At 44.4% G+C, this 22,781-nt stretch overlaps 1 protein-coding gene across 10 annotated transcripts in view; it reads right to left on the bottom strand.

Annotated features, from left to right (window-relative positions):
* Window positions 1-22,781, bottom strand: part of trc (Serine/threonine-protein kinase tricornered) — a 316,149-nt gene that overhangs the window by 84,280 nt on the left and 209,088 nt on the right. Inside the window, exon 2 of one of the 10 annotated variants that reach the window (XM_053771870.2) lies at window positions 4,847-4,951. The exons of the other annotated variants lie outside the window; for them this stretch is intronic. The gene's annotated coding sequence lies outside the window, so the exon portion shown is untranslated. The remainder of the gene's footprint in view (window positions 1-4,846; window positions 4,952-22,781) is intronic. 10 annotated transcript variants of the gene reach the window in all.

The raw sequence follows: 22,781 nt of genomic DNA, 5'->3' as shown, positions 1-22,781 counted from the left end.
ATGTTAATTAAACTCTTGTGAAAAACAGGGGCACCGTTACCTGGAGGTTACCTGGAGGTTATTCCGGGGATCAACGCCCCCGCGGCCCGGTCCATGACCAGGCCTCCCGATGGATCAGGGCCTGATCAACTAGGCTGTTACTGCTGGCCGCACGCAGTCCAACGTACGAGGCACACCCCGGCTGATCCGGCACCGACTTTAGGTATCTGTCCAGCTCTCTCTTGAAGGCAGCCAGGGGCTTATTGGTAATTCCCCTAATGCTTGATGGGAGGCTGTTGAACAGTCTTGGGCCCCGGACACTTATGGTGTTTTTCCTTAGTGTGTGCACAATAAGAGAACACTGCATCAACAAACGTGGGCCCAGACTAATTAACACAACGACAAATCATCAGAAACACTGTCTGAGCGAGTGATAAAGTTTTCAAGATGAAATTGGACATATACCTTAGCCAAGTGCCAGAGCAAGGTGGCAATGATGGATATCTGGGACAGCAGACCACCGGCAGTAATAGCCAGGTTGATCAGGCAAGCACCAAACACGCCTGGCCCACTGCCAGAGCAGAACTCTCCAAACCCTTTAAAGGTATATCAAAAGGTACTTATCTGTGGCTTTTATTTTGTTTTACACGCACACAAACACACAGGCGGGGCCAGGAGCTATGAATCTACCCCTGCAACCACAATTAGGTGAGTACACACACACACACACACACACACACACAGTTATACCCTTTGGTGTATATACCTTATGATTGGGGATGGGGTAGGGAAGACCCGGGGAGTGGCCACTAGCTCACTGCCCCGGCCAGGCCCAGACAACCGTTACATCAGGAAATGAATTTAAATTCTCCGTGTCACTGGTATCTTTAGGTTTCTCTACCTCGATAAACACTTACGCACACTGGATCTTTTTTTTTTAGAAAAAGTCTCGTCACCCGTAGTCTTTTCATACTAAGACCACTTACGGTACAGGGAATAAAGTACAAAGGAACATACATTAAAGTGTGTGTGAGAGAGAGAGAGAGAGAGAGAGAGAGAGAGAGAGAGAGAGAGAGAGAGAGAGAGAGAGAGAGAGAGAGAGAGAGAGAGAGATAGAGATAGAGATATGCCGATTGGTAAAAACTTAAGATTTTGGCTTAAATAGCAACGCTCTTCTTGCCGAACAAGGCAAGCGAAAATTTGTATATGCAAAATTTGGCAAAGATCATTCTGAACGTAACGAAAAAAATATATTTCATTGTGTTTGTGTATTATTAAATTATTGTAAACTTATCTAAAACATTTTTAGTTGGATAAGGCTAAATTAAATTGCGCTTGTTATAATAAGTTTAGGTAAGTTTTCTAATTTTTTTTTGGTACAAAATTATTAATTTTTTACATTAACATAAATTAAAAATATATATACATTTAAATGTATAAGAGAAATTTTTAGAAAGGACTTAATTTTAAACGAGTTCTTGCTAAGTGACCAGTTTTAATTATTCTGCACACACACACACACACACACACACAATTATATATATATATATATATATATATATATATATATATATATATATATATATATATATATATATATAATGAAAGAAACACGCACACAGTAGAGGCCAGTGAAGAGGCGGGGCCCGGAGCTATGACTCGACCTCTGCAATCACAACTAGGTGAGTACACACACACACACACACACACACACACACGCGCGCGCGCACACACACACACACACGCACACGCACACACGCGTACACGCGCACACACGCACACACACGCGCGCGCACACACACACACACACACACACACACACGGGGGGGCCAGGAGCTAGGACTCGACCCCTGCAACCACAAATAGGTGAGTACACACACACACACACACACACGCACACACACAGTGTATCTAGGCTAGCGTGAAGGGTTGGAACTCGCCCCCAACTGGTGTGAGGTATCCCCCGCACAGTGCTTTAATTAAACCTCTGCCATCGATCATGAGGTGGCCCTGCACGCTCCTGTGATGGACGCAGGTGTTATTTTCGTTACGGTTACATGTTTATTTATGTTCTTATACTCTTAGTTTCAAGGATTTTGCTGTTTCGTCCACATATTCCTTGTCACATTTCCCACAAAGTATGATATAAAACTCTAATACTTTTAATGGCTATCAATGTTCATAATTTTTAACATGTCTTTGACAGGTTGAAGAGTTAACAGTTTTTTTTTTTTAATTATTTGCTACTGTCAAGGGCATATCTTTTACCGATCTGCCAGGATTCTTTTCATTTCCGTCACTCATTTATGGACTGGTTGCCTCCACCACCACACTCCATCTGTACTGTCTCACAGCGTTCAACGACCCCCCGCCAGCAGGTGACTAAGTAGCAGCAATAACGGAACAAAATCTCCAATTGATATAACAGCATCTTAAAAAAAACTGGATAAGAGGTACTTGAAACTATGCTGCAAGATTCTTCGTACCGTCCTCGCAAACAAAATAACTAGCAGCATCTACCGACCTAACTGGTGTCTACCTAGTGATGGTTCAACGGATATTCAGCCCCACAGGAATGTTTAGTAAGACCTCTTCATTAACGGCCAGTTTAGTCAAGCTTCTGGCATTTGTGGACCACAGTCTAACTTAAGTACCACAAGTTGATCAGCAGTTTGAAGAACTTATTTAGTTCCTCAATGTAGATAGTAGGCCTACTGCTACTTCTCATAGTCCCCCCTTGGTGCAAATCTGTTGTGGGCCTAGTTTCTCTCAAAGCCCACCAGAGAGCACTGCCTTAAGTTACACATTCGCAGCCATGCCCCGATCTCACTCCTAGACCTGCGGCCTTCCAGGCAACAAACTTCCCTCCCGGACTGGTTGCACACTGCCCGCTGTGAACCCCATTATTCCAATAAAGAAGCTAGTCAATGGCTGTATTTCTCACCTACCTCTACGCTACCCTTCAAGTTGCTAGATCAACCCAAAAGGAAGTTAAATCAAAACAAAAACACAAAATTAACAGCCTGTTGGAAATTCTTGTCTTTGAAGGGTGGGTGTTTATCCTTATGGAGTTATCGCATAAGCATACTTATTGCAATCTTACATTTCACTGAGTTTTTATGCATCTCTTACTGCATCTTTCGCTCTCAGGAGAATTTAATGTACAGATATGGAACTAATAATTCCAGCATTTTTCAGTATTACACATTTCTCGCCTGCGCTCCAGAGACTACACTTCCATGAACTTTAGGCCCTTCCAATAATTTAGGAGAGTTGTGAAAAGTTTCTGCACAAGCTACAGATATGTAATTTCCCTAGTAATAAACAGTGTAGTGTATACCGTACAGCAATATTTCAGTGCACTGAGTATTATTAACCTGACATCGCTGTTTGGAAGGGTCTAGTTATCCAGCCACTCTTTCTAAGATAAAAAAAAAATCTGTGTTCCTTGAATGGATGATGATCTGACAACAGTTTAATACAAGTTCTTTATATTCATCATCCAATTCACAGAATGTTATATTACATACTGTACTGCTCATATTTTTATTTACTTAATTTTACCATAGTGGAGAAGTTAGATTGTCCTCGTTGAAAAAAATTAGTTTTACATGGCCCACTGGTAGACTTGGTTTACGTCGAAATACTGGCTTCACTATGACGTAAATGACAACTGATAATTGGAGAGTACTGTGCCTAGAGATAGAGCTTCACACGGCAGAGGCCTCTTAATTTTGTTTTTACTACTCTTTGGGTTCTGTTGGTCAAACAGTAAAGATCCACCTATCCACTTTTCAATTACACCATTATCAAACTAAGACTGTCGTAATGTCTGTGTAAATTACATCGGCATTGCGCTTGTTCTTTGTAGTGTTGAGAAGTTTAAATATCACATTTCATGATGTGACATTTAATATTTTGCGCCAGGGGAGGGTCTTGATTAACTGATCGAGAGGTACACGGACCCGATCAACGTATAAAAACCCACAATTTCTATCCTGACGGAAGCCTCCTAGTTGACGGCTCCATTCAGAGGCTGCTGATAGTACTTGTCTTAGTCTGACGTAGGCCCTGCCTCTTCACGGCTCTGGGATTCACCTACCCCCGACCAGGCCTCAGACCAGACACTGTGACTGACGTCCTGGTCAGTAAGACACTGCAGTCTGCCTCAACGTAACCACTTACTAAACTACTATTTTTTTTTTACTTTAATTATTCTGTACATTCTACCACCATTTTGAATTCATGTTGTATCGTGGTTTACAAGTGCTGGAGATTTACAGTGCTAACATACACTACTCGATGCATATCAGAGAAGAATATTACGGCACTGTAATATGTCAGACATGATGATTTGAAAGTTATTGATAAGTACCGTAGTACAGAGATAAGACTTTGGTTGCTGCATTCGCGCTGACATACGCACTCACTCTCGTGCTCTTATCGGAGTGGAGAATGCTCGACTTAAGAGGGATTGGTACTAGCGTCATAGAAGTTTACGAAAGTACCTTAGGGTGAGGCTAGTAAAAACAAAGTGGAACTAGTTACAGAGAGACAGTAAAAGTAATGTCATATACAGTTCCTGGGAATCCAGGCTGTAGTGTTTACATTAGACTACCTGTCTCAAGCACCATTAACTTGACTGACCATGCTTTCAACCAAACTTAATCTCGGACTAAAATTTCAAATACGACATAAAACGTTTGAAAGTGTCCTGAGACGTCAAGATATACAATAAAAAAAAGAGCCTTGTGTGGCGGCGATGATCCCAGGAATCATCAACAGATACAAAACTGACAATGCAGATGCAAACCTAGACACACTACGGATGCTTGCTTGATCAATCAAGAGGCTAGGAATCCCTTACGTCAGGTTGAAGGTTAAGAGGCGGGGTCAGCAGCAACAGCCTAGTTGACCACGCAGTCAAAAAGGAAGCCTAGCTCCAGGTCGGGCTGCGAGGTAAGAACCACACCTGAAAATGGCCAAAGGTATGTCACAACCTCTGAGTAAGAAGGCTCTTGTAACGGAAAGAACAATCTCAACGTTACAAGTCGCTGACTTTCACATCCTGTTATTTAAGCCTTGCACAGTCAGCGTGAGACAGGAATTAATAAGTTAGCTGGATCACATAAATGACAGTAATCAGCCCGAGACAGGTATAATAAGTCAATTAAGTCATATTAATAACAGGAATCATGTGACAGGCGGCATAGGCTGTTCTACGTAATACCTGTGGTACACAGGTGACAAGGTTTCACTGTCGATTGACTGATCAACTAGACTGCTGCTGTTGGCGGCCCGTTGGCCCACATCCGTCACAGCCTGGCTGATCCGGCACTGCTTGTAGTAACAGCCTGATTGACCTAGCACTGCAGGTAGTTATAGCCTGGTAGATCAAGTGGTTATCAATAGTGTGGCAACAGACCAAGTTACGCGAGACGAAAAATCTAGAGTGGTCACAGGTGTCTGGTGTGCCAATGGCTGCCACTGACCTTTGAAATACAATAAACAAATCAGGTCATATCAGCTTGAAAATTAATACTATCAAAATAATAAAAAAAGGCTGCAACCGCTATACTAAAAGATATCTTTTTAATGCCCGTTTTTAAGAGGGCATGAGCAAGCCACATGGAAATGTAAATTTGTTATGGGAGACACGAGATGGAAGGTTGTTGAACCATCCAAACACAAGTAACTCTCATTCTCACTTAAAACATTTAAACCACCAATAATCCACCACTAAAGCCTCATCAAAACCATGTCCTTCAAACATAAACCACAACAACATCACCACACTAACTTCCACTAAAACAACTTGTATATTTATTATTAATAAATCGAAAGCTATATAAACGCTACTCAAGCCTCTCTCCCCTACAGCCACTGCCGCCTCCACCACCCAGTGGGCACACTGCCAACTAGGTCACCGCTGCTCCCCCACACAACCCCACCAGCTACACAATGCTGCTACAGTACAACTATGGTGGGGGACCACCCCCTCCCCCCACCACCACCACCCGTTTCCACAAATCCTCACCACTACCTTCGTCAGGTCAAAGGTCTCACTACCGACACCTCCCAAGCACCACTATCTTCGTCAGGTCAAAGGTCTCACTACCGACACCTCCCAAGCACCACTATCTTCGTCAGGTCAAAGGTCTCACTACCGACACCTCCCAAGCACCACTATCTTCGTCAGGTCAAAGATCTCACTACCGACACCTCCCAAGTAGTATTATATAACTCTTTACAACTTCATTTTTCCTTTGTTTCCCAACATTAACAATTCTCACATATAGAACAAAAAAGTACAATACCGTGACTAGAACAATACACAAATAACCTGTACTTGCACCATTGTGACTTTGTAAATACCTTTGGTATACCTTTAAACAGTTTGGAGAGTTTCACTACTCTCGGAGCCCGGCCATGGGCCAGGCTTGTCTGGTGCTTGCCTAGTCAATCAGGCTGTTGCTGGTGGAGGCCCGCTGCCCCACATATCCACATGGTCTATGTCAGACCGAAATGTCGTAAGCTCTGCTTCCTTCTCTCTCTCTCTCTCTCTCTCTCTCTCTCTCTCTCCTCTCTCTCCTCTCTCTCCTCTCTCTCCTCTCTCTCTCTCTCTCTCTCCTCTCTCTCTCTCTCTCTCTCTCTCTCTCTCTCTCTCTCTCTCTCTCTCTCTCTCTCTCTCTCTCTCTCTCTCTCTCTCTCTCTCTCTCTCTCTCTCTCTCTCTCTCTCTCTCTCTCCCCCCTATGTGCGGGTTTTTGTGTATTATTCTCACATTTTAGACAAATCCATAACTCCCAATATCAGAGATACTGAACAGAACAATTGAATATTGGAAAATTACAAGAGCAGAGGTAAACACGCGCGCCACCACAACACTGGCTTCTTCCCTGACCAGCTTGTATACGACTAAGTTGCTGCTGTTTCAATACCAGCAGCCATCCAAGCTACCTCCAAATAAAAGTGTATAACAGAAAGTAAGTGTGAATGTACGAGTACAGAGGTCACAAAGCGCCGCCACACCTCTTCGTAGTCTCCAGAGAATTGCCACATGGGTAGCAATAACAGCCTGGTTGACCAGGCAGGCACCAGACGAGACTGGCCCAAGGCCGGACTCTAGGAGTAAAACAACTCTGGAAACTTGTCGAAGGTAAAGGTACATGGCAACTATTTGCCCGGCAGTGAAGTGCAAGCAGAAGACCCAGTTGAAGATTGAGACACTTATGCAACATATGGGAATCTTTATTGAAGAAACGCTTCGTCACACAGTGGCTTCATCAGTCCAATACAAATCAGAAGGGTGTAAGGAGAGGAGGGGTTTGAGGTAATCCGTCCCTCAGCCTGGAGTCGATATGTTCAGTCCATCAATCTTGTAGAAAGTACAGCATAGGACCGGAGAAGTGGCTTATATACTGTAGTCAGTTGAGGCAGAGCAGGAGGTGGCGGGGTCATAGTGGTACCATCCACTAGTCGAAGTAGGTATCCGTCCAAAGGTTGGACAAGGTTGAAGAATTCTTTATATCAAGATCCCATGATGCTGCAGTTGGTACAGTATGTCACAGATGGTGGAGGCTGGTACAGTGCGTCACAGATGGTGGAGGCTGGTACAGTATATCACAGATGGTGGAGGCTGGTACAGTATGTCACAAATGGTGGAGGCTGGTACAGTATGTCACAAATGGTGGAGGCTAGTACAGTATATCACAAATGGTGGAGGCTGGTACAGTATGTCACAAATAGTGGAGGCTGGTACAGTATATCACAGATGGTGGAGGCTGGTACAGTATGCCACAGATGGTGGAGGCTGGTACAGTATGTCACAAATGGTGGAGGCTGGTACAGTATGTCACAAATGGTGGAGGCTGGTACAGTATGTCACAAATGGTGGAGGCTGGTACAGTATGTCACAGATGGTGGAGGCTGGTACAGTATGTCACAGATGGTGGAGGCTGGTACAGTATGTCACAGATGGTGGAGGCTGGTACAGTATGTCACAAATGGTGGAGGCTGGTACAGTATGTCACAAATGGTGGAGGCTGGTACAGTATGTCACAGATGGTGGAGGCTAGTACAGTATGTCACAGATGGTGGAGGCTGGTACAGTATGTCACAAATGGTGGAGGCTGGTACAGTATATCACAGATGGTGGAGGCTGGTACAGTATGCCACAGATGGTGGAGGCTGGTACAGTATGTCACAGATGGTGGAGGCTAGTACAGTATATCACAAATGGTGGAGGCTGGTACAGTATGTCACAAATGGTGGAGGCTGGTACAGTATATCACAGATGGTGGAGGCTGGTACAGTATGCCACAGATGGTGGAGGCTGGTACAGTATGTCACAGATGGTGGAGGCTGGTACAGTATGTCACAGATGATGGAGGCTGGTACAGGTAACAGGTGGTAAGAGACTGGTGCATCTTACAGAAGGTGAATACTGTATAACTTTCCTATTGAAGAGCGCCGTACCAGGAGGCTACAGGCTAGGGCCTCTCGCTCAGAAGACCTCGGTTCGATATTGAAATGTCTACCCACTCTCCCTCCCTCTCCCAATGCAGCATAGAGAAGTGGGGAGAGAATTGCGAACAAGAAGGAAAACGGGCCAGGCAGGAGAGATGAGTATGAGGGAGGAGAAAGGCGAGGAAAGGGAAGGAGAGACATTATGAGAAATAATGGAGATGAGATAGAGGGAGGAGGGAAAATGGAGGAACGTGGGAAGGAAAGGAAAAGACGGAGGGGAAGATAAAGGGGGGTGCAACTTGTCAAAACTTTCCCCCTGGGTGACAAAAGGAAGGTCCGGTTGGGCGAGTGCCATGTACTCTCACCCCAGTACCTTACCTCCTGCTCTACCCTCTCTCTCTCTCTCACACACACACACACACACACACACACACACACACACACACACACACACACACACACACACAGGGACAGGCTGTTCCAGAGATGGGACACAGCAACAAGGGGTCACAACTGGAAGTTGAAGACGCAGATGAGTCACAGGGATGTTAGGAAGTATTTTTTCGGTCATAGAGTTATCAGGAAATGTAACAGTCTGACAGGTGATGTAGTGGAGGCAGGAACTATACATAGTATTAAGACGAGGTATGGTAAAGCTCATGGAGCAGGGAGAGAGAAGACCCAGTAGCGGTCAGTGAAGAGGCGAGGCCAGGAGCCGAGTCTCGACCCCTGCAACCACAAACGAGTACAAACAGGTGAGTACGTGTACACACACACACACACACACACACACACACACACACACACACACACGGGGCCAGGAGCTGAGTCTCGACCCCTGCAACCACAATTAGGTGAGTACATAAATATTTCAACTAGATTACCCTGATTTACATTTAATAACCAATGTGGAAGTAAGTTATATAACCCAAATATCTATTTACTTTGTTTATACTGGCTTAGATTTGCTAAATCTTTTATGACACCATCACCACCAGACTGGTGATGCATATAAACCACGTTATGAGTCAACACCACCACCACTAGACTGGTGATGAATACAATGTTATGAGTCAACACCACCACCACTAGACTGGTGATGAATACAATGTTATGAGTCAACACCACCACCAGACTGGTGATGCATATAAACCACGTTATGAGTCAACACCACCACCACTAGACTGGTGATGAATACAATGTTATGAGTCAACACCACCACCAGACTGGTGATGCATATAAACCATGTTATAAGTCACAACAGGTTAGGAGCACTCTAAAATCTAAACATATTCATCACCGAGGAACTGGAGCAGCAGCAGCAGTCACTTCCAAGTGGTGAATCACGTACATTTTCCATGACTGTAGTAGCAGGCAGATCTTCACTTACGTCAAAACTGCTGACAGCTCCTAACACTGTATGTATTGTGTATGTATGAACAATATGTACCAACACTTACAGCAATAAAAACTGACTGAATTTTCACATTGTATGAGATTCCTAATGTTTTACACCGCCCCCTGAATGAGGACGCTTGGGGGGGGGATGATGATGAGGAAGATGGGGAGGAGGAGGATGGGGAGTAGGAGTAGGAGGAGGAGGATGATGATGGGGAGGAGGATGATGGGGAGGAGGAGGATGGGGAGGAGGAGGATGGGGAGGAGGAGGATGGGGAGTAGGAGGATGGGGAGGAGGAGGATGGGGAGGTAGAGGATGGAGAGGTGGAGGATGGAGAGATGGAGGATGGAGAGAAGGATGGGGAAGAGAGGAGGAGGATGGGGAGGAGATGGGGGTGGGGAGGATGAAGATGGGGGGGAGGAGGAGGAGCAGCAGCAGCAGCAACAGCAGTAGCAGAAACAGCAGCAGTAGAAGCAGAAGAATCAGCAGAAGCAGTAGCAGGAGCAGCAACAGTAGCAGCATAAGCAGTAGAATCAGCAGCAGCAGACGAAGCAGCAGCAGAAGCAGCAGTAACAGCAGCAGACGCAGCAACAACAGTATCAGCATAAGCAGTAGAATCAGCAGCAGCAGAAACAGGAGACGAAGAAGCAGCAGCAGTAACAGCAGCAGACGCAGCAGCAACAGTAGCAGTAGCAGCAGCAAAAGCAGCAGAAGCAGCAGCAGCAGAAGCAGCAGTAGAAGCAGCAGCAGTAACAGCAACAGCAGAAGCAGCAGCAGACGAAGAAGCAGAAGCAGACGAAGAAGCAGAAGAAGCAGCAGAAGCAGCAGCAGACGAAGAAGCAGACGAAGAAGCGGCAGACGAAGGAGCAGCAGAAGCAGCATTAACAGCAGCAGAAGCAGCAGCAACAGTAGCAGCAGCAGAAGCACCAGCAGTAACAGTAGCAGCAGCAGCAAAAGCAGCAGTAGCAACAGCAGCAGCAGCAGCAGCAGCAGAAACAGCAACAGCAGCAGCAGCAACAGTAGTAGCAGCAACAGAAGTAGCAGCAACAGCAGCAGCAACAACAGCAGGAGCAGCAACAACTACAGCAGCAGCAACAGTAGCAGCAGCAACAGTAGCAGCAGCAGAAGCAGCAGCAGCAATAGTTAATAATACTAATAATATAATAAATCAAGGCTCTAACTATTGTACCAGAGTCCTTGGGACAATGTTTCATTGGTCTTTATCAAGTACTGGGACACTGGTTATCAAGAACTTGCGACACTGGTTATCAAGTACTTGGGACACTGGTTATCAAGAACTTGCGACACTGGTTATCAAGTACTTGGGACACTGGTTATCAAGAACTTGCGACACTGGTTATCAAGTACTTGGGACACTGGTTATCAAGTACTTGGGACACTGGTTATCAAGAACTTGCGACACTGGTTATCAAGTACTTGGGACACTGGTTATCAAGTACTTGGGACACTGGTTATCAAGTACTGGGACACTGGTTATCAAGAACTTGCGACACTGGTTATCAAGTACTTGGGACACTGGTTATCAAGAACTTGCGACACTGGTTACACTTGGGACACTGGTTATCAAGTACTTGGGACACTGGTTATCAAGTACTTGGGACACTGGTTATCAAGTACTTGGGACACTGGTTATCAAGTACTTGGGACACTGGTTATCAAGAACTTGCGACACTGGTTATCAAGTACTTGGGACACTGGTTATCAAGTACTTACTGGTTATCAAGAACTTGCGACACTGGTTATCAAGTACTTGGGACACTGGTTATCAAGAACTTGCGACACTGGTTATCAAGTACTTGGGACACTGGTTATCAAGTACTTGGGACACTGGTTATCAAGTACTTGGGACACTGGTTATCAAGAACTTGCGACACTGGTTATCAAGTACTTGGGACACTGGTTATCAAGTACTTGGGACACTGGTTATCAAGTACTTGGGACACTGGTTATCAAGTACTTGGGACACTGGTTATCAAGTACTTGGGACACTGGTTATCAAGTACTTGGGACACTGGTTATCTAGTACTTGGGACACTGGTTATCAAGTACTGGGACACTGGTTATCAAGTACTGGGACACTGGTTATCAAGAACTTGCGACACTGGTTATCAAGTACTTGGGACACTGGTTATCAAGAACTTGCGACACTGGTTATCAAGTACTTGGGACACTGGTTACCAAGTACTTGGGACACTGGTTACCAAGTACTTGGGACACTGGTTATCAAGTACTTGGGACGCTGGTCATCAAGTACTTGGGACGCTGGTTATCAAGCACCTGGGACGCTGGTTATCAAGCACCTGGGACGCTGGTTATCAAGCACCTGGGACGCTGGTTATCAAGCACCTGGGACGCTGGTTATCAAGCACCTGGGACGCTGGTTATCAAGTTCCTGGGACGCTGGTTATCAAGTACCTGGGACGCTGGTTATCAAGTACCTGGGACACTGGTTATCAAGTACTTGGGACACTGGTTATCAAGTACCTGGGACACTGGTTATCAAGTACCTGGGACACTGGTTATCAAGTACCTGGGACACTGGTTATCAAGTACCTGGGACACTGGTTATCAAGTACCTGGGACACTGGTTATCAAGTACCTGGGACACTGGTTATCAAGTACCTGGGACAGTGGTTATCAAGAACTTGCGACACTGGTTATCAAGTACTTGGGACACTGGTTATCAAGTACTTGGGACACTGGTTATCAAGTACTTGGGACACTGGTTATCAAGTACTTGGGACACTGGTTATCAAGTACTTGGGACACTGGTTATCAAGTACTTGGGACACTGGTTATCAAGTACTTGGGACACTGGTTATCAAGTACTTGGGACACTGGTTATCAAGTACTTGGGACACTGGTTATCAAGTACTTGGGACACTGGTTATCAAGTACTTGGGACACTGGTTATCAAGTACTTGGGACACTGGTTATCAAGTACTTGGGACACTGGTTATCAAGTACTTGGGACACTGGTTATCAAGTACTTGGGACACTGGTTATCAAGTACTTGCGACACTGGTTATCAAGAACTTGCGACACTGGTTATCAAGAACTTGCGACACTGGTTACCAAGTACTTGGGACACTTGTTATCAAGTACTTGGGACACTGGTTATCAAGTACTTGGGACACTGGTTATCAAGTACTTGGGACACTGGTTATCAAGTACTTGGGACACTGGTTATCAAGTACTTGGGACACTGGTTATCAAGTACTTGGGACACTGGTTATCAAGTACTTGGGACACTGGTTATCAAGTACTTGGGACACTGGTTATCAAGTACTTGGGACACTGGTTATCAAGTACTTGGGACACTGGTTATCAAGTACTTGGGACACTGGTTATCAAGTACTTGGGACACTGGTTATCAAGTACTTGGGACACTGGTTATCAAGTACTTGGGACACTGGTTATCAAGTACTTGGGACACTGGTTATCAAGTACCTGGGACACTGGTTATCAAGTACCTGGGACACTGGTTATCAAGTACTTGGGACACTGGTTATCAAGTACTTGGGACACTGGTTATCAAGTACTTGGGACACTGGTTATCAAGTACTGGGACACTGGTTATCAAGTACTTGGGACACTGGTTATCAAGTACTGGGACACTGGTTATCAAGTACTTGGGACACTGGTTATCAAGTACTTGGGACACTGGTTATCAAGTACTTGGGACACTGGTTATCAAGTACTGGGACACTGGGTGAAATGTACAAGTAACGGACTCCACAACATGTGTTTTTTTTCAAGCGTGGGCATCTTGCCAGTGTCTCCATCAACAAACTCTAAACTTGTGTTAGTCATTCAGGCCAAGTAGCGGAGGCTCGATCCTCCGTCGATTAATCGGGTGCTTCTCTGACCTGAGAGATGCTCAAATGCCACTTTCCTTTGGCGGATTCATTAGAAACAAAATTAAATTTACCGATTTGTTTTTTTTTCCAATAACTCGTAAAACCAGTGGATCTTTAACTTAATACGAAATAAAAGCTACAGTCTCCAACATAATACCAACTGCAGCAGCAACAGACAGAACACCAGCGGAAACAGCAGCAGCAGACATAATAGCAGCACCTGCATCACTGCCGCCAGCAGACTGACTAGAACAGCAGTAGGGGCGGCAACGGCAAACATAAAACAGCAGCATCACAAACTAGTAGGGCAGTCCAGGTTGACCTGGTTTACTGGACAGCTAGCGCCATGATGACAACCGCTCCCTGACACTGAGGCACTAAATGTTAAGGTCACTTTTACTCCAAGCTAAACCTGCCACTCACTGTTGTTCATCACGGGAGCCCCGCCATCACCACCACTACAAGCAACACCAGCGAAATGAAAATCAGCACCGAGGAGCCAGCGCAACACCAGTTGCATCAGACTCCGCAGTAAAGCACTCGCTATGAACACCAACCATACCCAGAGTAATAAGGAAAATGTTTTACGCTATGTCTTCTCTGAGGATGAGGGTCCCCATTCCAGCTATAGAGGTGGTACTTCCCTATATATATATATATATATATATATATATATATATATATATATATATATATATATATATATATATATATATATATATATATATATATAAATATATAAATATATAAATATATATATATATATATATATATATATATATATATATATATATATAGAGAGAGAGAGAGAGAGAGAGAGAGAGAGAGAGAGAGAGAGAGAGAATATTTTAAACGCTGACAGATGTTTACTAGACAATGAGAATATGCAGAATTAGACATATACAACATCTGGGAATCTTTATTTGTAGATGTTTCGCCATCTTGTGTATATAGGTCTACATTCTTCACAGTATGTCCTTGTATAGATGAACCCATGTGTAATTCTTCATCTTGTCGTTATTATATACCATTCATGTACAGGAGAATATGTACTTGATGTGAGGAGCTGAGAGCAGCCACCTCCACGTGGTGAGTTCTGAATATCTTACATGACTGTTGTTATCACTCGTTAAAATTAGCCGAGATCTCAGCTGCTCACAATCTATACAGTATATTGTCTGTATGTGGACAAAATATGCCTATGGGATCAAATACGCTTAAAATCTCATTTCAGAGGTTCTGTATCATTCGTAAGGATGTAGCACTCAAATGACATAAAAAATATATTTAAAAATGTACTTTGTGAAGTGCTAAGCCCGTATGAGGTACTCGTGTTGTGGAGACTATCTTACTGTCCATTAATGACAAGAGAGATTGTCTCAAATGGTCCGTGACTCGCTGAGGTGTGGTGGCGGTCAAAGCTACAATGTAGCGCCAGTCAGAACTGCAGTGTGGCAGCACTCAAGAGGTACAGTGTAGTGCCAATCAGAACCAAGGAGTGGTGACACGCATATCTGTAGACAGTTTTCAGATTCCAGAGTTCTATTCTTAAAGCCCAGTCTCTGATTAGATTTACCTGGCGACTGCCCCATTAGCCAGGTCACAATCATCACAGCCTGGCCGATCAAATACCTCCTACAGAAATTTGTTTAGTTTTCTCTTGAAGATTTCTACATTTGTGCAGACAATATTGTGTCATACATGTTGATCTGAAATCGGGCATCAGAGACGATGTTCCCTGAAACCATTAACAGTTAAATGCACTTTAGTTCCAGAGTTGTTGAAAAGCAGAACGAGTTAGATGAGGCAGTGGCAGCAAATCCATTACACTGCCTTAAGAGTCGTTATGAAATGATTCAAGATGCATGAAACCAGTAATGGCGGTTAAAACAATATTTCCTCATAGACAAAAGCAGTGAATTTACAAACACTGCAAAGACGCAGAATGAGAGGATATGACTTGAGAACACAAATGGAAGACATGAAGGGTATTAAAGTTTCTTAAATTCAGATAAAGGAAAGGTATTGGAAAACACCGATTTGTCAATAATTGCCATTTGTCAGTGAGCAAAGGTAAGGTAGATGAATGTGTGAAGCGGTAGCACCAACTACTACGAACAACCAACACACTGGACAATATCTAAACACCAGAACGTTGATTACCATCAACTGTGAGAACATACATCACTGAACCAACACAACTAGTCACTCCACGTGCTGTCATCACGAAAAGAAACATCTCTGTAAACTGAAGACGAAAGAGCACGGCGATGACGGCGAGGCGGAGGAGAAAGAAGAAAGGAGGAGGAGAAAGGAGAAGGAGGCTGTTGTAGCCAACCTCTCATACTCGTGTATCTTTTCCCTCCTGCTTTTAGTAAGTTTGAGTACATCAAGATTTGAATGAATGTATGTATGAATGAGCCTGCTAGTTTGCCAACAGTACCGTTATTCATCAAGTATAACAAAAGCATGTTTAACCAGAGGTAATGACCCAGTTTTATCAAGGGTATCTTCACAGACACAGGATGCTTGGCTATCAACACACGCACCCAGCAGCCACGTACACACACACATACACACCTCTGCTCCTGTAACTACAAGCAATTACAAAACGCTCTCGTCTGCATACGGTCAGTCAAGCACTCGACTCGCAACCCAATGACGGTGTTGTCTCTTTAGTCGTCGTGGTGGTCATCGGCGTCAGTTTCAACACTTCCCAAGGTGAAATAGCTTCTTTCGTCTTTAGCAGCAGTCAAGAGAAGATATGATCACATGTTCGTAACAAAACAGGGATATACCTTTACCTTTGAAGAATTTCAAGAGTATATCTACTCTCTGAGCCCGGCCATGGGCCAGGCTCGTCTGGTGCTCGCATGGTCAACCAGGCTGTTGCTGCTGGAGGCCCGCTGCCCCACATATCCATCACAGCCTGGATGATCTGGCACCTGGTGAAGATACTTGTCTAGTTTCCTCTTGAAGGCTTCAACACTTGTTCCAGCAGTGTTTCTGATATCTTCTGGTAAGAGGTTGAAAAGTCTGGGACCCCGGATGTTGATACAGTGTTTCCTTATTGTCCCCACCGCACCCCTGCTCCTCACTGGGTTTATTTTACACTTCCTCCCATATCTCTCACTCCAGTATGTTGTTATGGCAATGGGACCAAGCCCTCGATTATCTTCCAGGTATATATTATCATGTACCTCTCTCTCCGCTCCAATGAGTACATGTTCAAGACTTGCAGGCGTTCCCAGTAGTTTAGGTGCTTTACTGGCTCAATGTGAGCCGTAAACGATCTCTGTATTTGTTCCAGCTCCGATATTTCTCCTGCCCTGAACGTGGCCGTCAGCACTGAGCAATATTCTAAGTGAGGGAGCACTAGCGAATTGAAAAGTGTCACCATCGGCATTGTTTCCCTTGTTTTGAAAGTTCTCAATACCCACCCAGTCATCTTCCTGGCTGTCGTGATCTTTGTCTTGTTATGGTCTTTAAAAGAAAGGTCTGCTGACATAATTATTCCTAGGTCTTTTACGTGTTCCTTACGTTCTATTTGGTGACCCTCTTGAGTTTTGTATATAGTGCTCCTTTTGAGTTCTTCATTCTTTCCATACTTAAGCAGCTGGAACTTATCACCATTGAACGTCACGTTGTTTTCCACTGCCCACTGGAAAACCCTGTTTATGTCTTCCTGTACATTTTCAGTGCCCTCTACCGTACTGACTTTCATGCTTATTTTAGTGTCGTCTGCAAATGATGATACAAAAGTGTGCCGGGTGTTTTTGTCTATGTCTGCTATGAGGATGAGGAACAACAGAGGTGCCAGGACAGTGCCTTGGGGCACTGAGCTTTTGACCTCGCTGATGCTGGATCTTGCCCTGTTCACTACTACTTTTTGTGTTCTGTGTGTTAGGAAACCGAAAATTCATCTGCCTACCTTCCCCGTAATGCCCATGACCCTCATGGGCATTACGGGTAAGGTAAAATCTGTGTAAATCACATCTGCGTTTTGGTCGTCTTCCAACGCCTCCGTAATTTTGTCATAATGGTTCAGCAGCTGTGACAGACATGATCGTCTGTCATGATCGTCGCGCTGCCTACTGAAGTCTCCTCGAGGAGGAGGGGGGGGGGACGTCATTTTGGCATAGTACGCAAACACATTACATCAGCTATGGTGGAGCGCTAAATCCGTAGGAGTCATACAACGCCTTGGAAAATGGAAGGCATTCAGGATCAATTCATAGAATCAGAACAGGTTCAATTCCTTAGGCCAACCCCTCCCCCCCCCATTATCCTCACCAGCATCAAGGAATCTTACTTAAATTTAGGTTATGTAAACACGGAGCAGCAGGAATCAAGCTTTGAAGGTCGCTGATGTGTATTATCATTATTATATTTATTATTATATTCAAGGAGAAGTGCTAAATACAGTGTTCATTCAATATATATATATATATATATATATATATATATATATATATATATATATATATATATATATATATATATATATATATAGTATCTGGCGAAGTGGAAGACAATCAGGGTTGATCCAAGGAACGGGAGGAGAGCTCTAATTCCTTGGATCCAAAGCCCCCACCGGCATCAAGACACTGTCCCCCCTCTTAATTACTGATAGTTGACGTATATAAACAACAGGACAAGGTGTCACTGAGCCTTGGAATATTAGCAAGTCCTGTGTTAACTTGGCTCAGTGGCAGCTGTTATCTTACCCTCGGCAGAATCCCTAAGATAATACAGTACTACCATCCCCCAAGATAATACAGTACTACCATCCCCCAAGATAATACAGTACTACTATCCCAAGATAATACAGTACTACTATCCCAAGATAATACAGTACTACCATCCCCAATACAGTACTATCATCCCCCAAGATAATACAGTACTACTCTTCCCCAAGATAATACAGTACTACCACCCCCCAAGATAATACAGTGCTACCATCCCCCAAGATAATACAGTGCTACCATCCCCAATACAGTACTACCATCCCAAGATAATACAGTACTACCATCCCCCAAGATAATACAGTGCTACCATCCCCCAAGATAATACAGTACTACCATCCCAAGATAATACAGTACTACCATCCCCCAAGATAATACAGTGCTACCATCCCAAGATAATAGAGTACTACCATCCCAAGATAATACAGTACTACCATCCCCCAAGATAATACAGTACTACCATCCCCCAAGATAATAGTGCTACCATCCCCCAAGATAATACAGTACTATCATCCCCAAGATAATACAGTACTACCATCCCCCAAGATAATACAGTACTACCATCCCCCAAGATAATAGTGCTACCATCCCCCAAGATAATACAGTACTACCATCCCAAGATAATACAGTACTATCATCCCCCAAGATAATACAGTACTACCATCCCCCAAGATAATAGTGCTACCATCCCCCAAGATAATACAGTACTATCATCCCCAAGATAATACAGTACTACCATCCCCCAAGATAATACAGTACTATCATCCCCCAAGATAATACAGTACTACCATCCCCCAAGATAATAGAGTACTACCATTCCCCAAGATAATACAGTACTACCATCCCCCAAGATAATAGAGTACTACCATTCCCCAAGATAATACAGTACTACCATCCCCAAGATAATACAGTACTACCATCCAAAGAGAGGGCCACCCACAACAGTCTAACTCTCGAGTGCCTATTTACTGCCTGGAAAATAGAGACAACAGGTGTAATTAGATCGTCCCGTTCGTTTCATCCAGCCCTGGAATCGGAATGACATTCTCTCAGCAGAGGGATGGGGCGGGTTTCGATAGGTAAAAAAATGAAGTTACGAAAGAGCGTGGTGGGTCACCAGCGGGTTGTGTGGCCAGGGAGGGATGATACTGATCAAGCAGTGCTGGTGAATATTAGTGGTGGTGGTCGGAATGTGGCGCTGTTGGTGGGTGAAATGTGGTGCTGTTGATGGGTGGAATGTGGTGCTGGTGATGAGTGGAATGTGGTGCTGGTGATGAGTGGAATGTGGTGCTGGTGATGAGTGGAATGTGGTGCTGGTGATGAGTGGAATGTGGTGCTGGTGATGAGTGGAATGTGGTGCTGGTGATGAGTGGAATGTGGTGCTGGTGATGAGTGGAATGTGGTGCTGGTGATGAGTGGAATGTGGTGCTGGTGATGAGTGGAATGTGGTGCTGGTGATGAGTGGAATGTGGTGCTGGTGATGAGTGGAATGTGGTGCTGGTGATGAGTGGAATGTGGTGCTGGTGATGAGTGGAATGTGGTGCTGGTGATGAGTGGAATGTGGTGCTGGTGATGAGTGGAATGTGGTGCTGGTGATGAGTGGAATGTGGTGCTGGTGATGAGTGGAATGTGGTGCTGGTGATGAGTGGAATGTGGTGCTGGTGATGAGTGGAATGTGGTGCTGGTGATGAGTGGAATGTGGTGCTGGTGATGAGTGGAATGTGGTGCTGGTGATGAGTGGAATGTGGTGCTGGTGATGAGTGGAATGTGGTGCTGGTGATGAGTGGAATGTGGTGCTGGTGATGAGTGGAATGTGGTGCTGGTGATGAGTGGAATGTGGTGCTGGTGATGAGTGGAATGTGGTGCTGTGATGAGTGGAATGTGGTGCTGGTGATGAGTGGAATGTGGTGCTGGTGATGAGTGGAATGTGGTGCTGGTGATGAGTGGAATGTGGTGCTGGTGATGAGTGGAATGTGGTGCTGGTGATGAGTGGAATGTGGTGCTGGTGATGAGTGGAATGTGGTGCTGGTGATGAGTGGAATGTGGTGCTGGTGATGAGTGGAATGTGGTGCTGGTGATGAGTGGAATGTGGTGCTGGTGATGAGTGGAATGTGGTGCTGGTGATGAGTGGAATGTGGTGCTGGTGATGAGTGGAATGCGCTAATGAGTTGTGCTATTACTAAGTAACAGAAACGCCTCCAACGGTTAGACTACCATAAAATCAAGGTATACCTTTACTTTTGACGAGTTTCGAGAGATTTTCTACTCCCGGAGTCCGGCTCTGGGCCAGGCTCGTCTGGCGCTTACCTGGTCAACCAGGCTGTTGCTGCTGGCGGCCCGCTGGCCCACATATCCATCATAGCCTGGTTGATCTGGCACCTAGTGAAAATATTTATCTCCAGTTTCATCTTGACGACGTCTATACTATTTAAATCTAATCGTCTGTAATTACTTACCTGCAAGCAGTAAGAGTCAAATGATGGGTAAGTGAGAACCCCAACTGAAACTAAGGAAAAGTTGACACACCGTGTCGTGGCACACCTCTTGACACCTAGCCGAAATTACTCGAAATAAATGTGAAGCGGTACCCACATAATGATGCATCAGGTAATGTTATCAAACTGGAGAGTGTACACACACACACACACACACACACACACACACACACACACACCCACCTTACCTATGACCAGTCTTGACGGGCTCTTCTACCCTAACAATAAGATAGTGGTGATATTCGTGCAGATTTAAACATGTTCTAGCTAAGTTCAGGCACTACGTTGTCAAGCGGAGCACCACTTATTTTTTAACTATGACTTGACTTCGATGCCCATGCAATTCGCCTCAGGTCCAAACTCGTGGAACGCTATATTCGTCAATCACTACAAGAAATCATTATCACGTGCCTAAAATATTAGAGAAGAATCCTAGACATTGGATTCGTCCCATAGTCATTAAAAACCACTGATATTGCCCCATTCCACAAAGGAGGCAGTACAACAATGGCAAAATAGCCCCAACATCCCACATTATCAAGACACTTTAATGGGTTTCAAAAAGAAATATTACCAATCACATGGAATCACACCAATTGCACAAACCAAGTCAGCAGAACAGGTCGCTCCTGCCTTTCGCAATCGCTGGATCATTACGATAGGGTCTTAGATGCACTTAAGGCAAGCGAAATGGAGATGTAGTACACAATGACTCTGTAAAAGCCTTTGACACGTGCGACTATGGTGTGAATACGCAAAAAGATACTTCCTAACACACAGAACCCAAAAAGAAATAAACAGAACCCCCCCAAAAAAATAGTGAAATCAGAGGTTGCTACTGTTTAAAGTTCTGTCCCCACTTCTCTTCCATATTCTCATTTCTGACAAAAAGGGACACAAATCATAGCACTGCATCCTCCTTGGCAGATGATACTAAAATCTGCTTAAATGTCATCCATAAAAGATACAGCGAGTCTCCCAGCTGATATAACCCAAGTCTTCTAGTGGGCCACTTACAACATGATGTTTAATACGCACAAATTTCAGTTACTGCATGGAAGAATGGAGGAGATAAAACTGAGATCAGAGTACAAGACAAAAATCTAACGTTCAAGGTGCACAATACATCGCAACTGCAAGGCAACTGACAGGTTGGATAACTAGAACCTTCAAAACAAGAGATGTCAAGCCAATGATGATACTCTTCAGGCCATTCGTTCTCTCTAGGCTGGAATACTGCTGTGTATTAACGTCCACTTTCAAGAAAAGCAAAATTGCTGAGGTGGAAAATGTAGAGAGCCTTCACAGATCGTATACATTCAGTCAAGCACCTAAATTTTTTGGAGTGCTTGACATCCCTAGAATTATACTCCTTAGAACGTACGTGGAAAAGATGCATAATAATCTACACCTGGATGATACTAGAGGGATTGGTCCCAAACCTGCACACCGAAATCACTACTTATGAACACGAGAGACTTTGCAGATGGTGTAGGATACCTCTAATGAAAAGCAGGGGAGCTAAAAATACACAGAGAATTCAATAAAGTATAGAGAGACCACGACTCGACACCCTCATTTCATTCTTATATAAGAGGAATTACCAACAAACCCCTAGCTGTCTTCAAGAACGAACTCGACAGATTCCTCAAATCAGTTGGGTTGTCGTGCATACGTTTGACTGCATGCGGAGAGCACTAACAGCTTGGTCGATCAGGCCAGCAACCAGGAGGTCTGGTCTGGGACCGGTGACCTCCGGAGACCCCATGAAAACTCCTGGTAACTTAACCAAACTTACCTCCATTTGTAGTTAAA

The sequence above is a fragment of the Cherax quadricarinatus genome, chromosome 8, assembly GCF_038502225.1.
Source record: "Cherax quadricarinatus isolate ZL_2023a chromosome 8, ASM3850222v1, whole genome shotgun sequence".
Classification (NCBI taxonomy): domain Eukaryota; kingdom Metazoa; phylum Arthropoda; class Malacostraca; order Decapoda; family Parastacidae; genus Cherax; species Cherax quadricarinatus.
The sequence above is the reverse complement of the archived record's forward strand: the minus strand, read 5'-3'. Positions and strand labels throughout refer to the sequence as shown.